This window comes from Neltuma alba, unplaced genomic scaffold (genome assembly GCF_004799145.2).
Source record: "Neltuma alba isolate B1F8T4 unplaced genomic scaffold, ASM479914v2 tig00003547_pilon, whole genome shotgun sequence".
In the NCBI taxonomy this organism is placed as follows: Eukaryota; Viridiplantae; Streptophyta; class Magnoliopsida; order Fabales; family Fabaceae; genus Neltuma; species Neltuma alba.
In genome coordinates, this window is record NW_021633324.1 from 130,297 (window position 1) to 139,789 (window position 9,493).

Here is a 9,493-nt window from a genome sequence, read left to right on the forward strand (position 1 = left end):
CCAAGGTTTTGATACCAGAGGAGCTAGATCAACTGCAGAATAAAATAATTTTGACGCTTTGTCATTTGGAGATGATAGTTCCTTCGTCCTTCTTCACTGTCATGGTTCATTTTACAGTCCATCTTGATCGAAAAGCAAAACTTGCTGGCCCAATTCAATATCGATGGATGTACCCTATTGAAAGGTCTGTTATATTATCTCTTTCAATTTTCCACATTTTAATCTCAATTATCAGCAAGTATTAATCTTAATTAATTAAACATGCAGATATTTAGGAAAATTAAAATCCTATGTCAGGAATAAAGCGTGGCCAGGGGGGTCAATAGCAAAAAGTTATGCTAGAGATGAGGTCCTAACTTTCTGTTCCAGATACTTTGATGACATCAAGACAACTTTCAATCGTCCCCCCACACATTAATGATTGTCCACCGGGTCCTTCCAATTCGAGTGACTTCTTCCCTCCTGTTGAGAAACTAGTTGAAGCATTTGAATACTTCAAACTAACTCCTACTGAGAAGTTACAAGCATACAGACATGTCTTGATAAATTGCACTCATGTTAAACCTTTTCTCCAGTAAGTTGAACACTGATTTTCTTTTTTATGTTTAAAATTTCTTTATCATTTCCTTCTCTAACAAATAACACTATAGGGAATTTAGAAGATATGTCAAGCAACAGCTATAGGTTCATTCACAAACATCCGTTGAGGTTGACAAGAGAGTCCATAGAGAATTTCTGAGTTGGTTTGCATGTCGAATATGTAATGACAACAATCCCCACATAGCTAAACTCAAAAGTCTTGCATATGGTCCGTTTGATGATGCTAGAAGGTTTACTGCATAATTTTAATGGGTTCAAGTTCCGTACAATAGCATGCGATCAGGGTTTGCTCACACAAAACTCTGGAGTTTTTGGCACCTTTGGAATGAGAAGTTATGCTAGTACCAATGACAGTGACATGCAATTTGGAGGCATTCCTTACTATAGAAAGCTAATTGATATTATTGAGTTAAATTATCAAGGAATTTTCACGGTCACTCTGTTCAAGTGTTGCTGGGCAAATATGACAACTTCATGTGGACTTACTACTAATGAATTGGGCATCACATTTGTTAATTTCTCCAGGCTTATTCATACAGGAGAGTTTGAAGATCATGAGCCATACATTCTTGCCTCTGAGGCACACTAGGTTTATTATGTCATGGACGAGAAACATAAACATTAGAGTATAGTGGTTCACCTCAAGCCGTGAGATCTTTATGACATGGGTAATGATGGTGATGACATCATTTATGATAGTAAACCCTTCCAACCAACGAACTTTGAAAATTTCTTCTCCGAAGGAGATGACAATTTACCAATTGTTAGGTTTTTTTTTACATATAATTTTGGTTCATTTTTGTTACATTAATTAACAATATATGTTTTAATTTAAATTTATGTGTGTTATAATTATTTCTCATTATCTGACTTTATATATCTCCTTTCAGGCAAGGTGATGAAGACTAAATTTTTAACAGTTCATTCCAAACCATTTTTTCAAAATTAGTAATTTTTTTTTTGCAAAATTTTAATATTTTTAGCGGTTTTATAATAGCTACAAAATGCAAATAAACTGCTACAAAATGAATTAAACCGCGACAAATGTTACCGGCCCTTTATAAATACCCCCGCTCTCCTTCTCATTTTTCACACCTCCTCCACCTCTCCTACTCTCCTCTGATTTCTCTCATCTAAAAATCTCTCATTCTCTCCTCTGATATTCCTCCTCCCATTTTTAAATTGCAAGTTTTTTTTAATTGTTTATTTACTTTTATTTTCTCATATTATTTAATTTTAATTTACTAATAATTTTTTTTCATGCATGATTTATTTACTTTTATTTTCTACTCTTTCTAATTTATTTCTTATATTCATAAATAACATTTCAAAATTTTTTTATTTTTATAATTATAAAATTGTAGATCTTCTAATAATATTTATTTAACTTAAAATATTAGTAAAATTTCCTTATATAACAAAAATTTGAATAAAATTTAATTAAAAATTTGATGTCACATTTAATTTCAAAATTATATTTGCAAATCATATTTAATTTATTATATTTTATCTTCAAAATTTGACTAGTTTTTTTTTTAATTTCAACGTAACATTTGAAGCAGTTATAAAACCACTACAAAAAAATAAAATAAAATAATATTTTCACATTCACAATGGTTTATAACCGCCGCAAAATCATCTGGGTGGTGCCATTTTTTGAAAATTTTACCATTTGCAGCAGTTATATAACTGCTACAAATTTTGCCGCCAAATTTAATTTTTGATTCCTGCCAAATGAAATTGTTTACCTACACTTAGTAGTGGTTTCGTTAATCACTACAAAATTTCAAATTTCATTTTCCGCCTTCCCACATGCATGTGTAGCAGTTTTTTACCGCTACAAACTGTCTCAAAGTGATCTCATTCATCATGTTATTAGTAGCGGTTTTATAACCGCTACAAATACTGTAGCGGTTTTGGTATCATGCGCTACGGTTCATCTTAACCACTACAAATCCCTTTGCATCGATAGCTTTTGTGGCGATTGTCAGAACCACTACAAGTTTTACTTGTAGCAGTTAAAACCGCTACAAATCATCTTTGTAACCGCTACAAGTTACCTTTTTTTTTTTTTTAGTGTTCTGGGACTTATTTTGTAATTATTTTTCTTCTTTGAGACCTCATTGTAATTCTCCCTTAAATCATTCCGCCTTCAATGAAAGCAAGCGTCATTTCCGTCGTGCCTGTTTGGTGGAACGGAGGGGCATGTTCTTCAGTCATTTTTGTTTGTTCGCCTCAATATAAAGGTGTCATGTCGAGGAAGCATGAAACATGTAGTTGATCATTGTCTTCCTCTTCCTCTTGCACTCTTGCACTGTTCTGTGTTAATTTCTTTTTGCTGTTTTGTCACCTTCCTGTCTTGCAAGAAGAGTTCATTTAATCCTAGAAAGTACTGCTTCCTAGTTACAGAGGGGCTACGAAATATCTCTTAAGAACAGTGTCCTTGCCACGCGACTGAAACCATACAATTATTCACTATTGCCGCCAATAATGAGCACATTTCCTATTTCAAACCCTAGAATAATTAATGAGTCCCGATCCAGCTTCAGACTTTTGCCACTTTGGAGGAATTGATGATAATTTATTAGTGCCCTATTTGGTATCACGGAAGAGCTTTTAATGGAAGTTGAAGTAGAAATGACTTCTAAAATTTGTTTATGTCAATGAAAGGAGACATTATTTTTAATCAATATCTGTATTTATATTTTTCTTGTGACAAGATCATAATACACTTACCTTTGAAAATACAAGTGTGTAAGGCCTTCCTTTAAAATTTTTATAAAAAAAATTAGTGGAATGGACGACTCAAGTTTGAGAAGGAAGAGAGAGAGCCGCAACAGATTTGTGGCAGCCTCTATGCTCGTCTCATCCACACAACTGACGGATTGAGAGACCCATCACAACAAAACCTAATTATATTTAGGCATATTTATATATTAACTCAAATACTCACTGAATTTTTAAAACAGAAACATCTTGTTGAAATAAATTTGAAGTTAAATTATATGAAAAAATAATATTGGTAAACGATATAATTTACTTTAATAAGCTGATTAAACATAACAACGACTCCTGTATAGGTGTTTTGTGATGTTTGCTATAATTTTTGAAAAATGAAACGCATGTTCCTATACCCGAATGATTGTAAAATGGCTTATTATCTTGTTAAGGCATAGTATTATGAATCATAAGAAGTAATTTATTGCATAAACTTGTAATTTAAAATTGAAGGTGATTGATTTTGGGGATGAAGGTGCTCGTATTGAAAGATGTATATTGGTAAGTATTTCAAAAATATATTCTTTTACATTTGTTTGCTCAAATAACAAATTAAATTTTTTCATGAAAACTAATAGGTTTAGCTCTGAATACAAGTGAAGTGATGTGACTATTGCTATTAATGAATCCTTATTTTATTATATAATTTTACATTCATTTTAGGAATTTTTTTGCAATATTATTTAGATATATTTGCAGCAATTATTGGAAAAATATGATAAAGGTAATTACATAAAATAATTAATAAAAATGGATTATTTGCCATATGTTTTTTTATAATTTTTTTAAATAAATTTATCTATATGAATGAAATATATTTCTTTGCTTTGATCACAACATATTCTAGAGAAGTTCGTAGGCTAAGGCTAAAGGTATGGGCATTTGGCAAGAGGTCTAGATGTTGCTAAACATTGGTGATAGACCCAGACCAAGAAAAAAATGCAGGTGTTGGAGAACTTTTAAAGTTTAAGGCTTTAAAATTGCATTTGGGTAACTTATAACATGGTTTGAGCTAATTTATGTCAACTTATCATATGTACTCTCATATTGTACTTCCCAGATTATTAACCTTTTAATTATATTAATTTGTGCAGCGATTATATTTAGCCAATGAAGATATTCAATGCCCTCCAATATCTCTTCTCTAATGAAATATAATAGCTAATCAAAATCGTCGGCAAAAAAAAAAAAAAAAGCTATTCAAATTAAACAAATTACCTCCTCTTGCCACTTCTCTTCACCAATTCAATTAAATATTGATTATTTTTTGTTTTTCTGTCTAAGAATATAATTCAAGACATATGACATGCGCAACTTAAGATTAGTTCATAGGAACTTCACCCCAACTCATAATATGGTGGTATGATCTAATGAGAAGAAGCAAGACAAATAATTTATTGCAAAATTTGCAATCTTCCCCCCAAAAAAAAAGATGACTATTTTTTGGATTGGAGGTGGTTGGTCCAATAGTTATATTGGCAAGTACTTAAACAATTTTTCCTTTATCATTTATTTATTATACAATAATTTTAAGTTTTTCATGAAAATTATATGGTTTTAAATTTGAGTATCGGTGAACTATTGTTAGTTGTCACTTGAACAAAGAGGTTCTTAAAGTGAACGAGGTGAAAAATGGACGCTTTCAATTTTACTTGTATGAGATCCTATCCTCGATCTCGTTGATGAGAAGCATCACTTTTGAAAAATAAAAGCAACCATTAAAAATCATGTATGAACATATTTTTAACCCAAAAAAAACAAAAGGACGATTTGCTCTCAAGTCTAAACCCCATAAAAATAATAAGAACATAAACATACAGTACACATTACGATGATCTACCTTTATATCACAAAACATGCAGACATATCACAAATCACCACAAAATAAAGATGCCTAAGCTAACAACTTTAGGATCATCCCAATCACAGATTGATTATTTCAAGTAAATTGAACAGACACGATTCCCTTACCTGCAACAACAAATCCAAAAATGAGATGCAGAAAAAATAAAATATTAAATAAGAAAATCAAATTGGTTTTTATGTGTGCAAATCAAATCAAACCAAAAGTATTATATTTAGACGATGTTGTACTCACCATAAAGGAAAAAAGCTTTTGACGGAATTTAGTTCCCTTGCGACATCAATTACACTCATCCTTTCATGAGGTGATTCTTTTGAACATGTAAGCCCAATCATAAACAAACAATGCAAGCATTTCTCAACATTACTTGGGATTTGCATCGTGTTCTCTGATATGTCTCCTGATGCTACCACTGCTTCTTCTAATTCTTGTGGAAAAATAGTTGGGCTTACAACTTCCAAAAGCTTCTTTGGAAATGCATTTTTCACATATGTTTGAAGATTGTGACCATCTTTAAACATTTCTCCAGTGGGTCTTCTTTTAGTCAACATCTCTAAGACGAGAATGCCAAAGCTATACATGTCACCTTGTGTTGATACCTCAGAACCTATTCCATATTCTGAAACATTGTAAACATATCAATCCTCTTAATTATATATATGATCATTGGGATGAAAATGAAAAAAAAATTGAATTAGAAAACGTAATGGATTGCATGACCTTATAGTAAAAAAGTTTCATTAAATGATACCTGGAGGAACATAGCCAATAGTACCCTTTATTCCAATTGTGCTGCTTTGCTCATTAGAGATGGTTTCAACAGTTGATAGCAGTCTTGCCAATCCAAAGTCACTCAAATGAGCAACCATGTTGCCATCAAGAAGAACATTGCTGGGCTTCAAATCACAATGAATTAGAGGTTGCCCGTATTCATTATGAAGATAGTTTAATGCAGACACAATGTCGATAAGAATATCTAGTATTTGATCAAGGAGCAAAAGTCTTGGATGATCTAGATTCTCTGTTCTAGGATGCAACCAATTTTCCAAGCTTCCATTCACCATATACTTATACACTAGAGCCTTAAATTCATGGCCCTTGTAATCTATGCCAGAGCAGCATGTTATAACTTTTACTAGATTTCTATGCTTTGCATTTCTAAGTGCATTACATTCAGACACAAAACTCTTGTGAGCTCCCTTTTTTTGAAAGTTGATGACCTTTATCGCAACAACTTCATTGGATTCAAAACTTCCCTTGTATACAGAGCCAGAGCTCCCTGACCCTATCAAGTTGTTGATAGAGAATCCATCTGTGGCATTATGCAAACTTTGATATGATACTTTGGAAATCATGTCAATTGTTGCTGAACTTGAAGAAGATTTCTTGCTTCTTTTTTTCCCATGATAAATAGCAACAACAGATGCCAGAAGCAAAAAAGCAACCACACAACATATTGATATGAACAACTGGAAATTTAGATGCTTTCGTTGTCCAATAGATTTGAGAGGGCATGGTGGCAGCTCCAACTTTGATATGCCTCCACAAAGCTTCTTATTCCCCAAAACTGATATTGCACTTGCATTGCTGAAAACGCCTTTGCTTGGTACTTCCCCATCAAGCATGTTGAAGGAAACATTTAGGTACTCCAAGAGAGCAATATCTTGCAGGCCTTTTGGAATTGATCCAGACAAGTTATTTTGTGACAAGTCTAGATGTCTTAGAGGTTTCAATGAAGCCAAAGATGAGGGGATGGTTTCTTGAAAGAAATTTCCTTGCAAAAAGAGATACTCTAAGCTTTGGCAATCTCCAATGGCCTGAGGAATTTTTCCAGAGATATGGTTATGAGAGGCATCCAAATAACCAATATTTTTTAAGTTTCCAACCTCACTAGGGATATTACCACCGAAAGAGTTATGTGACAAGTTAATAAAATTGATAGAGATGAAAGAGTAATTAGCTGGACCGGTATGGCTCCACTGAAATTGTTTTGTGACAGATCAAGACGTTGTAAACTCTTACAATTACCAATAGTTGGAGGAACCTTTCCTTTGAACATGTTTCCCGACAAATCTAGGAGAAATAACTGAGTGAGATTACCTATGAAATGTTTTATTTCTCCAGAAAATTTATTTCCCCCCAAAGCCAAAGATTGCATATTTTGAAAATTCCCAAAAGTAGTTGGGATGAAGTCAGTGAAATGATTCATCTCCATATTTAGTGATGTTAGGCCAACAAGGTTTCCTAATGAAGCAGGGATTTTGCCAAATATTTGATTAGAACCAAGAACAAGCATTGTGAGTTGGGTGGACAAATTGCCAATGGCATCAGGTAAATGGCCCCCCAAGTTGTTGTCGGGTATTACTAATTGTCGCAATTTACTGCAATTGCTCAAGGAATATAGAAACTCCCAATCTTTAGAAGAATTACTTCCCAAATTATTAAAAGACAACTCCAGAAATGAAAGGTCATGCAATTTTTCAAGATTTGGAATTAGCCCTGAAAAGCTATTGTCTCCCACAGATATTATTTCAAGCTTAGATGCGTTTGCTAAGGATGCTGGGATAGGACCTGAGATTTGATTTACTCCAAGTGTCAAAGCTTGGAGATTAGGGAGGCTATTGAACATGTTGGTTGGGAGGGAGCCATTACAGTGATTGCCATTAAGTCCAATATGGGTGAGGGATGACAAATTGTATAGAGAGGAAGGAATTGGCCCAGAAAGCTTGTTTACATCTAATAAAAATGCTATCAAATTTTCCAAGCGTCCTATTTCTTTAGGTATATTCCCCTCCAGATTATTCATAGAAAAATAAATAACTGTAAGGGAAGACAAATTCCACATGGACATTGGGATTTGCCCAATAAAATTGTTTTCCAGTAAATATAACCATTCCAGGTTATGGAGATAGCCAATCTCCATGGGTATTTTGCCAGCAAGATTATTTCTACCAAATGATAAGTACCTGAGTTTAGAGCAACTCGTGATGTTGACAGGAAATTTTCCGGTCAATGTATTATTGAGGAAAGAAAGTAACCGGAGCCGGAACAAACGACCCAAATCCTGTGGGATTTCTCCGAAGAAACTGTTGTTTCGAAGAATGATAGTTCTAAGGAAAGAGAGATTGCCTATGAAAGGTGATATAGAACCACTCAATTGATATCCTTCTAATACCAACCGTGTAACTCTGCGAGGCTCATTGCCACAAGTGATGCCATGCCAGTTGCAGAAGTGTGTAGAAATATTCCAAGAGTCCAATATATGACTTGGATCACTGGATATTGATTCCTTGAATTTGAGCAAGGACAAATGATCAGTCTCATTATCCCATGAAGAAGTTGCTAGGCAAGGTCGAAAGATCAAAGTGAAGAAGAGAAACAATTGAAGGCATTGGGACCAAAATGAAAGAAACAAGGGAGAAAAAGGCTTCATTTTGTTGAGAAACTCAAAATCTACTAGAGCGCTTTGTAAGGCAAAGATATGCAGACTTGTAATTCCTTGATCTTAATTTAAATAGTTTCAAAGTCAAAGTCAGTAGAACATTGCCCGCTGCTTCAGCCTAGTATTAATTTTCTAGTTTATTTATTTTTGTTTAAAAGCAATTGCTACCTCGTATACTTAATTGTTTTAGGGGTTTTGTGTGTTAATTTACAAATTTTATTAATAGATTGACTTTACCAGATTCTCCCATATTAGGAAAAAAGAAAAGAAGTAATCCTTGTTGCAGCGCTGAAAATTGTGTTCGTTAATATGCGATGTTATTATTAAAAAAAATCACAGTAATTTATTTTTTATTATTGTAATTGAATTTTTATGGCTTTTAAACCATTTGGTTCTTTCATGTGCTCATTCGTTGAACAGCCAAGTCCAATCCTACATAAAGAACATAAGCATTTTGTGAATTGGCGATTCTCTAAAAAAGAATAATAGATGGATTCATGCATACAAATGAAATAACACAATTATGAACTTCATCAGATTCTCCCATAGTTTTAATAATAATAATAATAACAAGTTAAAGTATTTTTTGGTCAATAATTACATGCACAGGAGCAATTAAAAGTCTTAGTAAAAAAAAAACAGAGAGACTTGAACAAGAGTTTTTGCACATATAACACGCAAACACAGGTCCCACTCTGTCATTTGGAAAATTCAAAGAATCCCATCAACATATTATTTTAATGAACAAATTAGTCTAAGAACCATATTGCACGTAATATTGACCCTGCTTGCCATCATAATTGAAATTA

General features: G+C 33.2%; 1 pseudogene; it reads right to left on the minus strand.

Moving 5' to 3' along the window:
- Positions 1–5,345: 5,345 nt before the first annotated feature.
- LOC114741826 (probable LRR receptor-like serine/threonine-protein kinase At3g47570) lies at positions 5,346–8,675 on the minus strand (annotated as a pseudogene).
- Positions 8,676–9,493: the final 818 nt, after the last annotated feature.